Raw genomic sequence first — 22,962 nt, 5'->3', positions numbered from 1 at the left:
ACATAGCAGGAACTTGGATACTTTCTTATACTAATTTATGTTACTCAAGTGCATTAATCTTACCTCTGCCAACACATAGATGGCGAAATAAGCTAAAGCTAATACACTTCATCAGTACTCTCTTTATCATCAACCCACATCTCCTTCTTCATCTTCTTCCTTAGCCTATATTCATCAACTACTGAAGACAAATGTCTCCATTCATTTCTGCCTTTTGCTGTTTTTATCCATTCTTTTCCCGCCGAATTCGATTTCGATCCAACTCTTTTGCGGCCTTCCTGCACCTCTCTTCGTTTCTCGTGGTCTTCAAAACGTTATTCTTTGTGTCCATTTTTCTGTCTTTTCTCTTGCTGTTTTTATCTGTCACTTGTGTTCTTCTGTGAATGTCGCTATTTTGAATATTGTCTCCCAGCATTGCTCGTTCCATCGCTCTTTGTTGTTCTGCAGTTTTTCTTATTAAGGCCATGGTTTCAAGCCCGTATGTAGTCACTTTTCGTTTTAGGCTATAAAACTGAGTTTTCCAAATCGGATGCATTTGCATCATGCACAAACCCATATATATATATATACATAAAAATTTACTTATTGTCATCAACTGTTGTACAAACATTCATACAATCCGTTTTTATTTGTCTTCAAATCTACACCTCTAGTGAGATTAATTTAAAATCTTTCTGTTCCTACTCCAACAATGTCATCAAGTGATATATACATGAAGTATCTAGGCATAGCTGTCAACCTCCTCAATTGAGTAAGACTAATTCAAAAATCCCTTAATAACTGCAATAATATATCACATGCCTCAAAGAATCCAATAATGCCATGAATTCCCGACTTCTAAAACACATGTCATATTTTTCAAGGTGATACAGTACTTTAGTCATTTTTCATCTTGCAGAAGTGCAGGTCAATTATCTTATGCCAGTAATTAAAGAGAGGTGGCAGTTCCAAAGACCTTTGTTTCAATATTTTATTGTTCAAAAGTACTTTTACAAGTGTTCTAAGACCATCAGGATACATATTGCCTCGGCCGTAAGGAAACGTTTCTACAGAGCAGCACCCTTTGTCTATTAATGTGGGATTATGATAGTTACAATATAGTTTTATGGGTCAATAACATGCGATCTGCCAATAGAGATGTCCGAATCCCCAACTTCTGATTCACCAGATCTCCCCAGAGTCCAGTAACGTGCGAAGACGCTTCATGGACGTAGCCGAAAGGGGATTCTAAGTCATTTCTTATGTTTTCTTATGTCATATAGTACTTCAACCATTTGAGATTCTTTTATCATGATATAGTATGGATACAAGAAGGACATAAAGCAGAAGATCAGATAAATATGATTCAGTTGTATGGGTACTAGACTTGCAATATGCTCACCACACTTTAAGCAAATGATTTTCCACTCATTCAGTTGGACATAGCCTTGGTTATTAAAACAGGTGTACCAGTATAAAGTGAGGTTGACTTGAATACATGATGCTATGTAGACTGCAGTGTAGCCTATTGCCATCACTTCATATTCCTAACATAATACACCCACTTGCTTGAATTTCTTCACTACGATCACATTCAGTGCACTTGGCAGAAAACGCAATGTTGCTTCATAAATTGTTGCCTACTTCACAACTAGCAAGCTGTTGTAGTAACAAGTATGCAAACATATTAACAGTAAGTGAAGGAATTAAAACAAATATTCGAATAGAAAACAAAATGTTGAAGCAACAGAAATAGAAGTAATCCGGTGTTTAATATGACATAGTCAGGTTTACATAATATATGATGGAATTAATTCAAAAGATTAGAAACATTTATGTATTAACTGTATAGCACCATCAGCATATCCCAATGTACCAAGACCAAGAGCAGCAATTGGTGCAACATGAGCTCGAGTTACAGCACCGCTTACAACACTTCCTGGGATTGGAGCAATGTTTACAACTCTACCATGGGCTTCAACAACGTGGTTACTATCTGAACCTACAACAGATCCTATGGCTGGAGGAACAACAATGACTATTTCAATTGTATTTTTTTATGCTCATTGAGGAAATGATGTATTTCCTTGCCACTGCTTTTCATTTTCATTGTAAGCGCTGTTGTTCGTAGTAATTCTGAAACAAAACTTTTATTTACAAACATTAATAATATTTCTTTTTCAGCATGTTATTAAATTCATTGTGAAATAAGGGAACGTTGCTTTGGATTAAATATGATAGTCTTAATTTATAGTTTGACATGCAAATGTGCGGCTGCACGGTTAAAATGTTTGTTCAAAAGCTTACCAAGGTTTCCACTGAAACCCTATCGAAAGGGTTTTATGCCACTAACCCAATCTGCAAACATCGATATTAATCTAAATCGCACACCATATTTCATGGTATTTATGTCTTAATTTTACGTTGTGATGTGTTATTACGAAATATTTAAATAATTCATTTCGATTAAACAATTAACTTGAATGATGATTTTTATTAATGAGTTTTAATAATTTTTCTTTTGGTTGGAAGAGAAGTTGAGATTAAAACTTTTTGCAACCTTTCTCTTGTATATTTTTTTACTTGATTTCAAATAAAATGAATCACTTAAGCTGACAGATAAGAAGTTAATGATGGTTTATTTTAATAAACAGATAATCCGTTATTATTTTTGGATTAAAATTTTTCAAGATTACAGTTTAATAACATAGTATTAACCTATAACGTAGTGAGAAGTTGTTAAAATTAATTATTCTTTGTCGAGAACAATATGAATCTTATTCAGAATATAACACCAACCACTTCACCACAAAAAGTAATTGTTTATAGCTCGGCATCTTCAATACTACACACGCAGCCGAATTATGATATATTGTTTTCAAACCGCAAAAACGTTCAGTTTTTGAGGTTCCTGTTGCGGTCGTCTCAGATTTACTATCCATTTAACAATTTTAACCCTAACTAATTATTCGAAGAAACGCAACCTTCATAAAAGTACAAATGTCATAAAAATATTGTGTGAGATTTAATAAGAAAAGCTTGTGATACAATATTGAAACTAACATAATATAAATATAGGAGACCACAGACAATTATGGTAAATGAGATTCAGAATGTGGAGTGGCTCGTTTAATAAGTATGTTAGTGTCGATATACTGAGTGTACCGCGTAACTCGGTTCGGTTTGAGACCGCGTGTTCGCGATTATGCGGGATAACCAGACGTATGTGGTAATTTACAACGCTTATGGATCGGTTTTAACGGGATTGAGTTGCGGCGGTGGTTCGCGGTACTTCTTCTTTCAGAAATCCACCGGTTATTACGAAGCAACTATGCGGAATAATCGGCTCGTAATCTCCACAAACGAGACCAAATGGATTAATACAGAAATCCCTAGCATTTCAAAACCAGACGTTGTTAGTACCAATGTTTTATACCTAAAAAGGAGATTGTCGACTATTAAAACTTCGCCGACTAAGGTAATTAAGAAGATATTAAAAATGCAGTAGTTCTAAATGTTGCTATCTATTAAATTAATTTATTTCTTAATGCGTTTAAGGAATTTTAATTTTTTGTTATGGTTTTATTGGAAAAAATTGATTACAAAAGGAATCGATGTCAGCCTTTAACCGCCTTACAACTAATAATGTCACACGTTACAACATAATTAAACCCACCGTGATTTTTTTCCGTTAGATTTAACACTCACAATAACCAAAAGGAAGGGTTGAACCGTTTTTTAGTAATAGGTTGAATTTAAAATCACTCGACTAGAATAAAGAGTATCGAAGTGTATAAAATTTAATTTAAAAAACAGCTACCGGAACTTTTACCATTTTTACAGATGCTCAATTTAACGACTTCTTGTTTAAATTAAATTGTTCGATTATAGCTGTATCGATAATTAACTGTAATCTATGCTGAAATCAATAAAATCTTATATGTAAATTCTGAAAAAGGGTGTTTCATGCAAATACATTTATTTAGATACGATGTGTTACAGTCTGATGGACTCTAATCATTTGCATGTCGTAAAGTTGACGTAAGGAAATGAACACCGTTACTAGCATCTTCGCTAATATTACATTACTGTCTAATTGGCGTTAGAGACTTCGGTATGGAATTCAACTTAACGAACAAAACAAGAAGTATCGTCTACTTTTTATGTTTATGCATCTACTAATCTAGATGTTCGCCTATATTCAGAAGCTAAATTAAAGATTTTGATTATAAATATAACGATTTTTGTACTTTAATTAGTCATCAATTTTATTTTAAAATAAAATAAGATAGAAAAGTTAATGGAAATGCATCCCAAACGTTTCAAAGAATTTGGAAAATGCGAAAAGCTAATTGGTGTGAATTAGTAATTTTTCAAAACGTGTTGGTTCATTAAAAAGAGGACACTTTGGGAAATTTTCATACTCATATTCCAAGAACTGGATTTTATACGAATTTTTAAAACTTAATCGACGAAAATTGCAAAATACGAAAAATTGTCGATTATTTCAAAAATTTATTTCTCAAAAACTAAAAGCGATTTTTCAAAACGGCTTGTTGCATTAAAAAGAGGATACTTTAATTAATAATTGGTGATATTTCCACAAGGATCCTTCAAGAAATGAATTTTATAGCGAATTTTGCAAGTTGTCGATGAAAATTGCAACATCGAAAATTTTATCAAAACTTCAAATGTTGTTTTCTCAAAAACTAAAAGGTGTTTTTCAAAAGGGGTTGGTTCATTGGAAAATAGACACTTTTATTAACACTTTGGGAAATTTTCATACTCATATTCCAAGAACTGGATTTTATACGAATTTTTAAAACTTAATCGGCGAAAATTGCAAAATCGAAAAAATTATCGATCATTTCAAAAATTTATTTCTCAAGAACTAAAAGTGATTTTTCAAAACGGCTTTTTGTATTAAAAAGAGGATACTTTAATTAATAATTGGTGATATTTCCACAAGGTTCCTTCAAGAAATAAATTTTATAGCGAATTTGAAAATTATCAATGAAAATTGCAACATCGAAAAATTTATCAAAACTTCAAATATTGTTTTCTCAAAAATTAAAAGTTATTTTTCAAAACGGATTGGTTCATTGGAAAGAGGACACTTTTACTAACACTTTGGGAAATTTTCATACTTATATTCCAAGAAATGGATTTTATACGAATTTTTTAATCTTAATCGGCGAAAATTGCAAAATTCGAAAAAATTGTCGATCATTTCAAAAATTTAATTCTCATAAACTAAAAGCGATTTTTCAAAACGGCTTGTTGCATTAAAAAGAGGATACTTTAATTAATAATTGGTGATATTTCCACAAGGATCCTTCAAGAAATGAATTTTATAGCGAATTTTGCAAGTTGTCGATGAAAATTGTAACATCGGAAATTTTATCAAAACATCAAATATTGTTTTCTCAAAAAATAAAAGTTATTTTTTAAAACGAGTTGGTTCATTGGAAAGAGGACACTCTTATTAACACTTTGGGAAATTTTCATACTCATATTCCAAGAACTGGATTTTATACGAATTTTTAAAACTTAATCGACGAAAATTGCAAAATCGAAAAAATTGTCGATCATTTCAAAAATTTAATTCTCAAAAACTAAAAGCGATTTTTCAAAACGGCTTGTTGCATTAAAAAGAGGATACTTTAATTAATAATTGGTGATATTTCCACAAGGATCCTTCAAGAAATGAATTTTATAGCGAATTTTGAAAGTTATCGATGAAAATTGCAACGTCGAATTTTATCAAAACTTCAAATATTGTTCTCTCAAAAACTAAAAGGTATTTTTCAAAATGGATTGGTTCATTGGAAAGGGGACACTTTTATTAACACTTTTGGAAATTTTCATACTCATATTCCAAGAACTGGATTTTATACGAATTTTTAAAACTTAATCGACAAAAATTGCAAATTCGACAAAATTGTCGATCATTTCAAAAATTTATTTCTCAAGAACTGAAAGTAATTTTTCAAAATGGCTTTTTGCATTAAAAAGAGGACACTTCAATTAATAATTGGTGATATTTCCACAAGGATCCTTCAAGAAATGAATTTAATAGCGAATTTTGGAAGTTATCGATGAAAATTGCAACACCGAAAATTTTATCAAAACTTCAAATGTTGTTTTCTTAAAAACTAAAAGGTATTTTTCAAAAGGGTTGGTTCATTGGAAAATAGACACTTTTATTAACACTTTGGAAAATTTTCATACTCATATTCCAAGAAATGGATTTTATACGAATTTTTTAATCTTAATCGGCGAAAATTGCAAATTCGACAAAATTGTCGATCATTTCAAAAATTTATTTCTCAAGAACTGAAAGTAATTTTTCAAAATGGCTTTTTGCAATAAAAAGGGGATACTTTAATTAATAATTGGTGATATTTCCACAATGATCCTTCAAGAAATGAATTTTATAGCGAATTTTGAAAGTTATCGATGAAAATTACAACACCGAAAATTTTATCAAAACTTCAAATATTGTTTTCTCAAAAACTAAAAGTTATTTTTCAAAACGGGTTGGTTCATTGGAAAGAGGGCACTTTTATTAACACTTTGGGAAATTTTCATACTTATATTCCAAGAACTGGATTTTATACGAATTTTTAAAACTTAATCGGCGAAAATTGCAAAATTCGAAAAATGTTCGATCATTTCAAAAATTTATTTCTCAAGAACTGAAAGTGATTTTAAAAATACCGGAAAATAGATAAAGTTGATTATTGTTTGTCAAAATGATTTCAATTGATTCAAAACATTTTAAGATTACTTCAGCAACACAAAATAAGTTAGAAGAATGAATTTAGAACAATTTTGAAAATGAGAAGAACTGATTGGTGTGATTCAAAATGGTTCTAATCGATTAAAAGCATCTCTGAAATACTTTTAGATGTTGAGAAAAGTAAACACAATGATTTTGACGTTTGAAGATTACTTGTCAAAGACAAAATAAGTTAGAAAAGTTAATGGGAATGTTTTCCTAAAGTTTCAAAAAATTTAGTAAATGGAAAAAGCTGATTGGTATAAAACAAAATACTTTTAATCGATTAAAAACATCACTTAACGAAGTAGATACATCACTACTACATAAATGATAATAATCAAAAGATTCTAAGAACGATACTTTTGTTCCTTTTTTCTCAATGAAACCGTTCGCATCTCGAAAGTGCGTTATCGTTCAATTACAAGGCAATTTTTCACACGGCACAGACTGAAACGTTACGGTGAATATTGGTTTCGTGAACCGGCATAATTGTATTTCTTCGTTTCGCAACGAAACAAATAATTTTTTTTTGATAAATAACTTGGTCAATTTAAAGTGTTAACCTCTTTTAATTAATATAGAAAAATCGAATTTGATTTAGTTTTCAATTAAATTATTTTATTGAGTTCGACCCCTTTCGAAAATTTCATTAACCAACCCCTCCAAAACACTAACAGCTAGGGTTCGTTCTTTCAATTCGAGTCACAATGGAATCTATGTAGATTCGAACAAAAACTAAGTGGAATTCCTGCTGATTTTTCTTTTTAATACCACTCGAAAATCTTAAAAATCTCAAAATACTCTACCTGAATAAATAAAATACCACTTAGATTACAAAAAGGATCTCTTTTAAAGGGGGATTCTGCAAAGTGCATCTTGGATATGATAGCTTTGGGGGATGTTAATGGAAATATGCATTACGCAGGTGCTTACTTAATCGGATTAAGGATATTCGACGAGTTTAGGTTGGTAGGTAAATCGGCGTGGGAGACAGCACGGTGTATAAACAGATTTTATTCCTCTCTTTGCCCTAAAGGTCAGCTCTAGATTTTCAAGGGGGAGTATTTACTCAGCCTTAGGGTATTTCTGTGCTTCAACGCTTTCACGTAGGGAATTATAAGATTTAATGCTACTAAAGTATAAAATACACTTGCTATAAATTAATTGTATAAATATTTAAGATCGCCGGAGCAAATCAAAGCATTACTCAAATTCATTGACTTTAAAACACCATTTCCACGAAAATCACTAAAATGGAACCAAACAAAAACTATTGAACAATAAGAGAGGCCTAGAGAAGTCTTGCGCTAAACTAGGGCTTCTCGATTTAGAAGTTGACGACCAGGTAACGGAATTCCATAGAAAACAGGTCAAAACTGACTTTAAACCGACAAACGAATGGAACCCACTTTTTTTCTTCTTATGAATACTCTTTTATATTTTTATTTTGATAATCCATACAACTGTGATTACATATTTCAAATCAGTTAACACTTCCTATAAAAAAAGCAAACAACATAAAGGACACTATGTCCGCTACATTTAAACAATACCCATGACAAATGGACAATGTAAACGGTGACACGGTTATAATAGAAGGTGGGTATTAATTTTTGACCCCGCGCGTTAGGGTAAGATGGCGACCCTTTAAATGGGCGCGATTAAAAGGGTAAAACGGTTAGACAAAGGAGCGGGGTTCTCTAATTGTTCGTACACATGTTAAACTGGTTAAACTGACATTTTTTCTTATTTTTTATACTCCAGTGATTTATTATCGTAACTGAAACTGTTTGATTTTTTTTTGTTTGTTCGTCGTCCTTTTTGGTCCTTCTCACAAAACGGAGTTGCTACAAAAAGAATAACGTTCTTGTATTTAGGTCATTCCTTTTTTGTTTCTTAAAGTGAAATTCTGCGAAAATTCCAGTTTTTTTTTTAATTTTAGGGCAGAATTAACAAAAGTTTAAAACGTTTTTATTGCTCAGTGGCACTAAATACGGTAAAAGTTTGGATGTTTTTCATTGTACTTATTGACTTTGGGTAGTTTCTAGGTAGCGGTTACTTTTACATTTTTTACCTAACTACCAAGTAAAAAAGAAAAGCTAGTTATATTGAAAAATAAAAAAGATTTTAGCCCCCTTTTTAAAACATCCGACTGTTTTTATTTACGACAACAAACCCTTCCCATTAAAAAATTCGTCTCGGGATCCATCACCTGGTACCATCATCAATCCTCTTCCTCGTAGTAGGGAAGAGCTTAATATCAAAGTAATTTGTCATTACACCATTTGGTGGATATTAACTTTCACTTGTCACTTTGTTATTACTCCAACCCCATCACAAGAATACCCTTTACTTATAGATGTGAAGTGACGAATTTTATCAATTATCTCTTCCAGTAAATTCTCACCCTTGACAATTAATTGGACGAATCAAAATTTGATAGACATAAATCTGAATGATTTTTGGACTGATTGAAATAATCTCAAATATGGCATATTGGGAGGAAAAACTTGTATTACTCTGAAGATGTTAGCAGTATTGGAACTAACATTATTACGAAATCACGACTTTTATCATAAAGAAGACTTTACACCTTAAATCAAGTGCTGTAAAGCCGAAATGAAGTTTGTCGCATTTGTTACAAAACATCTTGCATTTACGTTTGAAATCATTATGGAAACTTTCCAATATCACCAAAGGGCTAATAGATGAGTAATAATAATCATAAAATTTGAGACATTGCTTGATCTCTGCTTAGATCGCTTGTAGCCGAGGCACTACAATTAATGCCACTAAATTGAACAATACATATTCCAGAGCCTCGGCCACAAAGGATTACGGCTAAACATAGAAGAGATAATCTATGACTTCGAAAGGCAATAAAATCAATATTATATAAAGTCAAAATTGATTCTTATTCACACTTATAGCAGAGACTATGACTTCGCCCGATCAAGCCGAGGTTGCTTGCAGCCAAGGCTCTATAATTAATATCATATATGAAGAACTGATCTATACAACTTAGGTTGTTAACGACTGAGAAAGTAATATTGCATGTCGAAAAACCTTTTCATTTTTTTACTTAGCTAGATTGCTGAATAGGATTATTAAATCTGCATCTAAGTTAAGTCTCAGTTAAACATTTCGATTTTATATCTAGTAAACATTATGATGGATAGAAACCACATGGAACCATATTACCACATGAAGTAAAGCACGTATTAGAACTTATTCAGGTTCATTTAGGTGCTTATCTCGAAAAGGTTGTCAACCATGTGCTTCTTTATAGTGCATAGTATCTAATGATTAATGTTTCCAAAAATGGCATAATTCTTTTTTCGGTTTGTACTAAACTATATCTTGCAGTTCTTTCGCAATTATTTTTGGCTTATCATTTAAAGCAGTTCATGTTCTGGCGTATAAGAAGGTATAAAGCAATACAAGTGTAAAACTAAACCAAATTCGGAAGTATTTATCGCCAATATGAATTATTGTAACGTATATTTTTCTTAAGTTTTAAGGTAAATTTTCCTAATTTCCTATATGGACGACCCAGATCGTGTGCGCATACAAAATATGCTCTATATTACAAATAAAAAAGAACCACCATTGACTGTAATGTATGAAATGACATCCAATGGCAAACAGAGATACTACAACGTTGTTTATTATTTTAGAGTAAATCTTGTTTGTACATATCGTACCTACATAAAAAAATAAAGGCGCGACGTCCAGTCTGGAATACACGGATTATTTGGAACGTTCAAATAGCTGGGTTGTTTCTGTAATATTTATCATCTGTATCTAGAATGTCTGTACAATGTTTGTTATGTTATTATTTATAATAAACTATACCACAAAGAAATCAAGAATTCATAATCCTCTCACAAAGCATGATATCCACATGAGTCATAATGTTAGATACAAAAAACCAGACGACATTCAATCAATTCATTAAAGGACAAATTTAATGGTCATTTCCAAGAAGATACTACAATTTCTTTCTCTGAAAATTATATTTGTAATTAGTTGTTAATTTGTTTTCGCTTACAAAACCAATTCATGGAATATATTCTTTATTTTAATATAAAAAATAGACACCAAAAATTGATTAAATGTTATGTTTTGACATTAAAATGGATCAACTATCTGTGAGTTATGCTATGACCACTTGGAAATTAAATTCAAATTAAATACAGTAGCGAGAACTAATTGATATGCTTGCGAAATTATGAAGGTTAATATCGAAGTTCGTAGAATGTTTAAATGAATCAGTTTCACGTAATTCTTTAGACACTTTTTTAGTTTTTACTATATTAAACGTAGTCATTCAAATACTTGTGTATTGCGACTAGAAATTGAAAGCCTTCGAGAACAATATGGAGAAATATGGTTCTGAGAAGAATAAATAAGGAGACGGAGATCTTGCAGAAATAAAAAAAGGAAACTGCAATATCTTTTCCACATTATGAGAGGTTCGAAGTACGAATTTCTGCACCTCATAATCCAGGAAAAAATTGTGGGAAAGAAAATAATAGCCTAGCTTAGGAACCTTCGACAATGGTACAATGTTACATCGTCTGATATCATCAGATATTTTCATTGGATATTCAAGATACTGCCAATGGGGATTATGGCACTGCAGAAATTGCAATGATTACTTTACCCATTAGCTTTGATGTCCAACCCAACCCAACCCAAGTCAACCCAAGCCAACCCAACCTCATCGTTCCATTAGATCCACATCCAGATATCCATTAGACAATCTTCCTTAAAAATTTGAAATTTGAGGTACTACTACTGAGGAACACCAGTTACTTACATAGGACAGAAATGGAGAACTATAGTGTCATAGTTTCATAGAAAATAAGATAATACAATTGGAGATTTTGGCACTACTGGTATTTTCATAGAATTGTAGATTCAACCAGTAGAAGCTCACACAAATAAAAAGCCTACCGTAGGATGCTGAGAATATCATGGACAGAACATATAACCAATATAGAGCTTCTGAGAAGAATGAAGAAGGAGACGGAGATCCTGCAAGAAATGAAGAATAGAAAACTGCAATATCTTGGCCACATTATGAGACGAGTTTCTGCACCTCATAATCCAGGGAAAAATTGTGGGAAGGAGAAAAATATCCTAACTTAGGAACCTTCGACAATGGTACAATGTTACATCGTCTGATCTATTCAGGGCTACAGCGTCTAAAGTTAAAATAGCAAGAAGAAGAAGAATATTCCTATACTTATTTAAAAGTGTTAATTTATTGCGAAAAGGAAACTCTTAAAGTTACAGGGAGTTGTCTGTAAAAGCGAGTTCTAATAAAACTTTGCAGGATGTCAATTACTTATTTGTTATTAGTGCAATAAAATAAATTATTAGATGAATGAGAAGTAAGCAAGTGCATCAAGAGCACTTCGATTGTAATAATTACATAGTAATTGAAATTTCTGCAATAAATCTTATTTGCTGTATTTACTACAAAATGAATTTCAAATTTTATAATTCGGTGTAGATTAAATATAGAATTAAGTTAGTTAGATGATTACAAAACGACGACATACATAAATATAAAGTTATTTCTAATTGTAGGTTTCAAGCGAAACTTCCCGTAGGTTCAATCGATTAAGTTGTCGCCATATCAATCAACTTTATTAATTTAAATGATTTGTATATCCTTTTCTCCATATTCAACGAAACGGTTATAAAACATCTAGAAACCGATGTAACCGTAGGTGCCTCAATTAATATCATTTAAATACGAAGAAGGAAATGGTGATATTCACAAATATGCCAAAAACAACTAAATTACTAGTGATAATTTTATTTTTTGTTATTTTAGTATTTTTGTCGACACACGATATCTATTTGCGGTCAGCGATAGAGTTGACCAGATCCGCTTTCAGCGGTTTCCGCTCTCAGTTATTTTATCTGGTATCAGTTTTCGTCAGTTGGTCGTGTGAACAACGAATTGAAAAGAAGACAAAAAAAAATAAAGAAATTGAAACATAAAAGTCGTTTTATTTTACATCTTTAACAAAAAGTTCCTATAATAATTGTGTCATAAAAAGGTTCTAATCTGGTAGATTTTCTCGTTAGCACGGGTCCGATGTTAAGCCTTGTCTTTAGAACAATGCACCTGCAAGATTTACGACTTCCCTAAACTAAATTGGTCACCTAAAACCGGTATAATCTTTTAAAACCGTTTACTAACTGGAGTCGACTTCTTCGTGCCAACGCAATAATTAAAGGCGTTAGCTCAACCGGAAAAGTTAAAGTTAAAACATCTATACCCAAAAAAAAATAATAAATGTTATAAAAGTGGATAGTTTAATAAGTCTTGGAATGCAGGAAATTGTAAACCGTTCGATTTCGATGCGTTTCGTTACGGTGACACGAGCCTATTGTTGGATAACATGGAGAGAATTACGATGGTTTTGATAAAAAAGTAGTGGTCGTTTCCGTTCGAAGTTCGAGTGGTTCACCGACCGATCCAACAACGGTGCGGTTAACATTAATGAAACGCCAAATGTCCTAATAACTAATTAACGGGACGTAAATGAGATACTCGTTTTTATAACTTGACTAACCTCAGAAGCTGGTCTCCACATTGTTTTATTGCGGCCGCGACTCGTTCTTCACTTAATGAGTGAATTTAATATTTTATTGAATACACCACACTTAAAGTTTTATACATTGTTTTTTTGCCAGTCAAAACAATTAACTTAAACTTAAAAACTTGGAAAAAAGTTTATTAATCCGAAATGTTATTTGAGTCAACAATAAAAAGCTTCAACGGATTTTACATTTTAAAACGGACGTCCACTCTTAAAGCTTCTTCTCGAGACAAGGCGGAGCTTCCATTTACATTGCAGCACCAATGGGCTGTGTTAGCATAAAGCATACGGTTCTCGAAGACCGTACTAATACTATTAACGGGGATATCCATGTCGGATTATACTGGAGTGTATTCGGCGGACCCCCGGAGCTACTCCCATATAGCGAATTATCTCCAATCTCCATCCTTTTTTAAAACATTTTTTCCATGCATCTGCAGCTTCCTTACATCCGCTTTTATTATTTAAGAGAGGGCGTTTTTGAAAGACGACATCTATAAGTATCCGTTTCAAATTTCTGTCACGATCACATTTTCTACTTTACGTTTTGAATATATTTTGGATACAAATTGTCTAAAAAAATTGATTCTTCATGGCCAATTAAATAATTATAAACGACGTGTGCCGTGCGAAAGGCAGAAAATGTAAAAAGACGGTGTCCAGATGGTGTTCTTAATTTTAAGTCGTTATCCGCACGCAAGAGCCATAATTGCGATTATCCTTTCATTATGTTACACCCTTTTGTTAATACTTTTCCTTTTTTGTATAGTGCTCGATATTTCTCCACGTCAACGCCGATGACGTTTCTTTAGGGTGGTTTCGAAACCTAAATTTCTTTTGTATCGAAAACTTTAAGTTTGTTTATTTAGGATCGGGAATGAATAGATAAGAAAACTTGTGAATTATATTTAGAGGGTTGGATTATTATATGTTACGTTATAGATAATAAAGGTTATTATTGAATTTTTCTTTGTGTGTAAGGTTTTTTTTTAAATAGGGGTAATTTTTGATTTATGCGGTTTGAAGGAAAGCTTGTTTCAAAAATTCCTAAAAAGTTACTCACATTGATATCAATAAAAAGCACTCCTGATAGGGATGAGGTGTTTGACATGATGAACCGGATTTACACGGTTGGATTGAGTTCATCTAGGTTGACAACGCTCTTCCTATATGATGATTGCTACCTACTTGGTACAGAAAATATTCATCTTCTACAATTTTTTTTCCATATCTTATGTACTATATATAAATTGAACGCATTTAAGGAAATAACATCTAACATATTCTGATATTTAGCTGAGTCCCCTCCACTCAGTTTTAGAAGATCCATGTGGTAATTTAATTTGGTCACGAGTAACTTGGACTATTTTGATGTTCTTATTATACATATACTAACTGATATTAAACTTTCATTAAAATTTTTCTGCTAGCATCAGATATTTTCATTTGATATTCAAGAGACTGCCAATGGGGATTATGGCACTGCAGAAATTGCAATAATTACCTTACCCATTAGCTTTGCTGTCCAACCCAACCCAACCCAACCCAAGTCAACCCAACCCAACCCAAGTCAACCCAAGCCAACCCAACCCATCCTCATCGTTCCATTAGATCCAGATCCAGATATCCATTACACAACCTTCCCTAAAAATTTGAAATTTGAGGATCTTGCTAGTGGAGATACTACCTTAGAATACACATAGGAGATCCAGTGGAGCTGGTATATTCATAGGATTGTAGATACAAACAGTAGAAGCTCACACAATTAAAAAGTTATAGAAGAGGTATTATTGTATCTGTATTGACAATTCATTGAAGATGCCGCGATGAAAGATCCATCCAAGGTACTTGCATTGGAATGTTAACCAAGTTAATTAAGATATGTACTGAAATAAGAGATCCAATTTGATTTCTGTTACACATACAACCTTTAACCCTACAGTGCGCAATTTTTTCTTTCAAAGTGCTAAAATCAAAATAACTTCCAAATATATGAGGAAGTTGCAACAAAAATTATTGCATATTTTGGTAATTTCTTGGAAAAAATTAGAGCAGGAAGAATGCTATCGGTTCTAATTGGTTTGATGTTTTGCTCGTATCATATAAAAAAGTGTTTATACCTTCAATACTTAAAAAGAGCAATGGAATATTAAATAGAGAAAAATTTTGGTTAGAAAATGATCATGTACAAAATACTTCGGCCATCCAGTTCCTTCTTTCATAGCGTTCTGTCTTCAACCCAGTAATCTTAGTCTTTCTGTGCATTAACAATATATCTGGAGACGGATATACACATGGTGCGTACAAGATCACAAACACAATCGCATCGATCTGCACTCTATATTTACTGGATAGCGACACCAATATTTACCATACAATGATATTGACATGGGTTCACTTATAGTTGAGGTATTTGCAAGAATATGGTCAAACTCTTGAACCGTTTTATCGCAGCTATCTTAATTCCCATATCTCCCATATCCACGTCATTTATTTAAACAACATCCCCTCCCATAATTAGCCTCAGAATATTACCATAGAAGATTTTGCGAATACCGGATATGGTGCATTTCTGAAGTGACAGCCTATATTGCCACATTATTGCGATATTTGAATAAAAATTAAATTAATAAGAAAGCTGATAAGATATGTCAACTTATTTGAGAAAGAGTATGCTTTAATTAATAATTGCTGATATTTCCACAAGGATTCTTCAAGAAAATTTTATCAAAACTTCAATTATTGTTTTCTCAAAAACTAAAAGTTATTTTTCAAAACGTGTTGGTTCATTGAAAAGAGGGCACTTTTAATAACATTTTGGGAAATTTTCATACTCATATTCCAAGAAATCGATTTTATACGAATTATTAAAATTTAATCGGCGGAAATTGCAAAATTCGAAAAAATTGTCGATTATTTCAAAAATTTATTTCTCAAGAACGAAAAGTGATTTTTCAACACGGCTTTTTGCATTAAAAAGAGGATACTTTAATTAATAATTGGTGATATTTCCACAAGGATCCTTCAAGAAATGAATTTTATAGCGAATTTTGAAAATTATCGATGAAAATTGCAACATCGAAAATTTTATCAAAACTTCAAATATTGGTTTTTCAAAAACTAAAAGCTATTTTTGAAAACGGGTTGGTTCATTGAAAAGAAGACACTTTTATTAACACTTTGGGAAATTTTCATACTCATATTCCAAGAAATGGATTTTATACGAATTTTTAAAACTTAATCGGCGAAAATTGCAAGATTCAAAAAAAATTGTCGATTACTTTAAAAATTTATTTCTCAAGAACTAAAAGTGATTTTTCAAAACGGCTTTTTACATTAAAAAGAGGATACTTTAATTAGTAATCGGAAGTCATAACGGCGACAGTTCTGTTAGTAATGAATTTGATGATGAATTACAAGCGAAGAGAAGAAAACTAGACGAAACTGCAACAAGAGATTTTATATATATATCGTATTGGGATTGTTACAATGAGGTTGGTAACGATAAACCTGATATAAATAAAGTTGTATTCATTGAAAAAAGTCCTCTACAAGAGGGAACTCTACAAGAAACTTCTAAAGTTTCTCCGTTGGACGCTATGAGTTCCTCAATATCATTCAAGGTGTAACGCCCAGATCTGAAGGCGAATGTGAATTCAAATGTTGCATAACCACCAATATGTCATATAACATTCTGTTATTTTTAGCATGTATATGTTCCCTTATCAGCACCTTCAAGAGCTTACATTTGAACCTCCTACAGAAAATTGTCTTCATTTAAGCAGTTGTTAATAATATTTATAGAAAGGTCTCCTTGTTTCTCTCAACACTGGCTATCAATACCTACTTTGGAGTATAGTTCAATCCTACTCAGTACACACAATCTTGCACTACATCTAATTCACAACATGCAGGGTTTTCATACTTTTTGGTGTTAGTAATATCGTATCTGCTTCCTAACAGTCTCTTTGGAGATATGGATCAGATCGAGATAGGGACGGACTCACCAGAGAAGGTTTCAAATTCTTCCTGCATAATACTTGTATAACAGAAAATGATCCAGTTTCAAACAAACATCGGAGTTGTACGGGGATCATGGCATGAATAAATTTATAAAAGGAAAGTCTATAGGATGCGGTGTTTAACATATTATCAAAGTGGTGATAGTGGCTTTAGTATACGAGAAAAATTATGCTTAAACTATGTATCTAAATAATGCACTAAATATACGGATTTATTCTTCAATTCATAAAAACTGCAGCATATTGTATTGGCCCAATAGGTTAACGTGATGGATCAATACAAGGTTTAACGAATAATTGACAAAGCGATTGACATTGCATATTCTGCAGTATCATTATCTCCATTGGCAGTATCTTGAATATTCAATGCAAATATTAAATGAAATTAGAAGACAGCAAATTCAATAAATCAATAGATTTTTTTATAAAAAGAATAAAATTTAAAGGTGATGTATCAAAACGGTTACATAAAATATATTTATACAAAACACCACAATGCAAATCGAAAAATATTTTCTATTTATTTGCATGTTTACATATCGGCTCTTACCTGCCCCATTATCATCATTATAACTGAATGGCATATTCAAATTTGAAGAGTTCTTCTAACACGTCATCTACTCGTTGAAGTGTTTTGATGTGAGCAGTAACCCGACACTCGGTGTCTAGTCCGAGTGTGTCCCATACCGTGTTACATAATGAAGATGATGGGCGAACGTATGCTAAAGAGTTGAACTGGTTGAAAAAAGGGGGTTTAGTAGAGACCCAGCTGGCAACCCTATACCCTTTTTCAGTTCCATCCGAAGCTAATTACTGCAGAATAACGACAACGATGACGGCGCGGCGCGTTTATTCTCTTCGATACGTTCTATTTACGGTTTCTGTAAAGATATATTCTTATCTTGGTGTCTTCTAACGATTGCTTCCTGTTTCGTTGTGAAAATGATGATCTGGCAAGTTAGAAACGGTACTAGTGTTGACATAAGGGTGGCGCTAGACGGCGCCTCTGTAAATGTCTAAGGTTTATGGATCGTTTTAAAAAAGGCCGGTGTAACATTTCTTGGTTTTATGATCCAAGACGTTTGAACTTCATTGAACCGACGAAGATTAATGTTGGATATTAAGAACCACAAGATACTCTTTTTTTCGGTTACAAACATTTTCGTTAGTAAAAATTATTTTAAATATATGTAACAACTAACACGTTGTATTGAATTTCCTCGAGGTGTAGCGGTTTTTATTTTTTACGACTCGTTCAAGTTTACATTGTTGTGTGGTTTACAGTTGATTTCCACATTTTTGCGGTAAAATAAAATACGTAAAATTGGTTGCATATAAATAAACCTTTTATTTTTCACGCGAATTAATAATTTTTCTCGAAATATCTTTCGGCATTATGGAATAGCGGCGCACATAAATTTTATTACGGTGCACATCAATCGGAAAATTATTTGTTTTAATTGCTTGGAAGCAATTAGTTATCGTTAGATGTGCAGAAAATAAAACTGCTCTTCTACTAAATGAAGATATTACGTTGGATTGATGTTTTTAGATTTTAATAGAGACACCAAAATGAGGAAATTGCAAAGCTGTAAAAGCTGAGAAGACAGAATTCGAATTAAAAGCGGTTTCTTCGCGCATCCAAACCGAGTAATACTATATGACTTTAATCGTGAATAAATACATAATCGAGATACTTTCTTGAATCCTGAGAAATTTATGTGTGATGATACTTAAATAAGTATGCAGAAATAAGTAAAGTGTCAAATGACTTTCTAGTTAACACTTAAATCAAGGAGTAAATAACTTTTCTGTTTTATACGGAGAATTTATTAGTTTTTAGTAACACTAATTTATTAGTAACACTAATCCAGCGTTTATTAAAAAAAGGCGACGATGATGCGTCAATTTCATCGAATATAAAAAATGATCGATTGGGTACGCTCACTCGATTATCAAAAAGGATTATCGCTTGTAGTTTTTTTTACCCTTCCGTTCTTGTGTAAAAAAAGGGAAGTTTTGTTATGTTAAGCTGTTTTCCAGGGGCGTACGCCTACAACACCACGTGTCCTGATAACTTTTATCGGCCCAAAAAAAAAAGAAAGGAGGACCTTTATCTAATAGTGATTAATGTTCCCCTAAATCAAAAAAAAAACGGGTGTATCAAAATCATTACCAGCAAGATTTTTACTAAAATGATCTAATATGAAGTTAAAAATAAGATATATATCGGACAACGACATTACTTCACGTACTTCCAAGAGAAAATATAAACCCGATGTCGCGTTTCGAATCCGCAGATCAAAAACAGTAGCATTTCGTGACGGTTGTTAAAATTTTATGAGTAAAATTGTTCGGTGAACTGAGGGTTAAAAAAAGATAACCCAAAATTCATCGAAACACAATAACAACAATAATAAAGAAAATGATAATTTGAAATGTATCTCTTATTGCTCAAAAATTATTCAATTTGTAACGATACCGACACGAGCGATGATTTACAAGCGTGTCATTTAACATAATTTTTTAAAAAGGGCGCAACACGTCCGAAATGAAATACGGTCGTCTCGTAAACGTCCCGGAATAAGTTGCTTTTTGAATCGAGAGCGGGCGTCTCATCGGTCGACCCTCATTATGTATTCATTGGTGTGAAAACGGCCACGCGTTTTGGACCTTTCGGCCCCTCTCCTTCTTTTTTCGGTCGTCCGTCGTCCGTAGTACGCGGAATCGAAATATTCGCAATTCGACACGGGTAACCCTTTCGAATTACAGTGTGAGAAAGCTACCAGGTCACGTTTCGTGTTCTCATAAAATTCACAACAACGATTCAGTTCTTCAGATTTTCAATTCACTATAATACAGCTTGATAATAAGAAATTATTTCAATTGAAACTTTTTTTTTTAAACATTTTCAAAAGAATACATTTCACAAAAAGTTATTCAAAAGTTGTTGTCCATAATTATTGTAGCGCTTTATCCAAAAACTGCCTCAACTACAATTTCTCTCGGTTACCAAAGATAAAATATATAATAAATAACTTGGTAGAGATTTGAAATGGGATCACCACATACAGTATATATGTAGAAAAGCTCAAAAAGCTGTTCAAGCTATGCATAGGGTCATGGGATCGACATATGGATCCAAGATCGAGAAAAGAAAGGAGATTGGAGCGGTGATATGCTGCACAAATATGGTATGCTTGCAAAACGTGGCATAGGGCTTTGGAAAAAAAAGAAACTTAATAGGTACCTAACAAGAATACAGAGACAAATGCTAATACGCATAATCAGTACATACCGGTCCATTCACTGTCCATGGATTTTATGGTTAAGAAAAGGAAAGCTCGGAATGATGGAAGAAAGATACTGGAAAGGCGAGCTGGACTAAAAGATTGATGCCCGAAATAAAATCATAAAAGTTCTTGAGTCTACATGGGTGTTTTAAAGCCTATCAGCACCTACATAAAAGAGCAGAAAATGACCAGTGCCTGTATTTTGGGTAGAGGGACGATGTGGAGCATACATTTTATCACTGTCCAAGATGGATAAACATGACGAGGGAAATGAATTCCAAACTGAGGAGGGAATTAACTCCACAAAATACCATAGACGATATGCTCCAAAGCGAGGAAAAATGGGAAACTGTAGAGTTATATGTGAGAAGTGTAATTCAGACGAAGGAGTGTGAGGACAAAAAAGCGGGGGTGAAAAACGTCCGGAACAGTGAGAAGAGGAGACTGTTAATAGATTATGATGGCGGAAGAGAGGATGAATAAGACAAGACATCCTATGTCTTTTGTAGGAAAAAAAAAAGAAAGAAGGAAAAAAGCTCAAAAATGTTTTTTAGAGGGTGAGAGTCTCTCGCTCTGGTATTGAGCCAGGTCGGCTGCTGGAGCTTTTTCCTCCTGTATAAAGCAAAAAAAAAGGTTGGGTTCTGTTGGGATGGGTTGGGTTGGATTGGATTAGGTTGGGTTGCTTTTCGTATCTGGCAGACAGAAATATATAATATGCAGTGCGAAGTCCCGCAGGAATCGGTCATTTTCGGGACCCTATGGAATATCATCTATGATAAAATATTTGTATGGTTTTGTATGGTTATTGGTTACTTATGGACGACTTGGCGGTGGTGATCAAAAAAAGAGACGTTAACAAGATAGTAGACAAAACCCAGTTCTGCCTGAAGAAAATCTGGGAAAGGATAAAAGAAATTTATTTGCGGCTGTCAAAATTAAAAGAAATAGAAATAATGATGAGAAAACAAAAATTAAAAAGTTTCCTATTTGAATACATAAGAAGGGTAACAGAAAAGGGTTTTTTTAAGTATCATGCAGAAAAGCTTAGCTAGGACGTAACCACGTAAACTCAGAGTTTCCGTTATAAGATCTATAACGCTATATGCAGCAAACGAAAGCAATCGATGTGCTGTCGAGGTTCCGGCCGATGAATCTGCTAGCGAAAGAGAAAAGTAACAATTAGAGAAGTAGAGGCCAAGAAAAATGAAAAAATAGAGACATAATGTATGCAAGATGGCAGAAGAGATAAGATGCATACACAGTTTAACAATGAGGCATTTTATCTCCGTTAACATTTAACCATTTCCTGAAAACCTTCTCTATTTTCACCCTATAATGAAGGGATTACGAGACAACGTAGCTCCAATTGTGATGAATGGAGAAAGAAGTTGTAACCAATGCATCATACATACATTAACGTGATTATTCATGAGCAATTAGCATAGCGAAATATAGCATAAAGATATAGGCTTTTACTGGTGAAGTAAAGTAACAAAAGTAGACGAATAAGAAAGACAACCTAAGAGGATTCAAGGTTTGATTTAGGAAACGGTCATGCCAAAAAAAGATACCACATGGCCCGTCGGTAAGAATGGTAATTCTGGAGAAACACAAAAATGTTATTTTTATTTTTATGGCAAAATATAGTTTCAAACATATTTTCATATCTCTGTGAAACAGCGAATATCCAACACAATATGACATGACACGACTGATTATTACTCATGTTGTTTTTTCTTTCGGTTGTGTAGCGTATAATTAAGATGATAAATGTCAAAAATGTCCATAAAGAATAAATTCTTTCTTATTTGAATATGTTAATCATATATGCCAACTTTTTTTTTGTGTTTCTGATATTATAAAACATCTGGTGCAAAATCTATGTAGAAAACATTCTCAAAATGGTAACTGAGGAAGAGATAGACACTCCCGGATTATGAAAAATGTATATAAAGAAACTTGTAACTTAAGGAGTATTCTTGTGAAATTGTAAAGAGGAACCTTTTGAGAATCTTTAACTATCACTTGATATATCTAGTAAGTTGGGGTAATATGGCAACTTGTTTTTTGGTCGTTTATAACTTCATAGCCTGTACATGCTGTGATAAAACAATGTTTACAAGCCATTCTTTAGGCTGTTAGGCCAATGCAGTAGATCATCTCTCCAGGCTAAATTGACTGTAGATTCAATAGGAATGAAATTAACAGGAAAAGTCAAATTGCTATATTCCCCTTGCAGTTGGGTAATATGGCAACATATG

General features: G+C 32.8%; 1 long non-coding RNA gene across 1 annotated transcript; it reads right to left on the bottom strand.

Annotated features, from left to right (window-relative positions):
* Positions 1-1,717: 1,717 nt before the first annotated feature.
* LOC139430297 (uncharacterized) lies at positions 1,718-13,711 on the bottom strand. Its single transcript, XR_011640767.1, has 2 exons — positions 13,360-13,711; positions 1,718-2,115 (listed from the first exon to the last, which is right to left on the bottom strand). It is a non-coding gene; the product is annotated as an uncharacterized lncRNA (long non-coding RNA).
* Between the last annotated feature and the right edge of the window lie 9,251 nt (positions 13,712-22,962).

The sequence above is a fragment of the Onthophagus taurus genome, chromosome 6 (assembly GCF_036711975.1).
Source record: "Onthophagus taurus isolate NC chromosome 6, IU_Otau_3.0, whole genome shotgun sequence".
NCBI classification, from domain to species: Eukaryota; Metazoa; Arthropoda; class Insecta; order Coleoptera; family Scarabaeidae; genus Onthophagus; species Onthophagus taurus.
The sequence above is the reverse complement of the archived record's forward strand: the minus strand, read 5'-3'. Positions and strand labels throughout refer to the sequence as shown.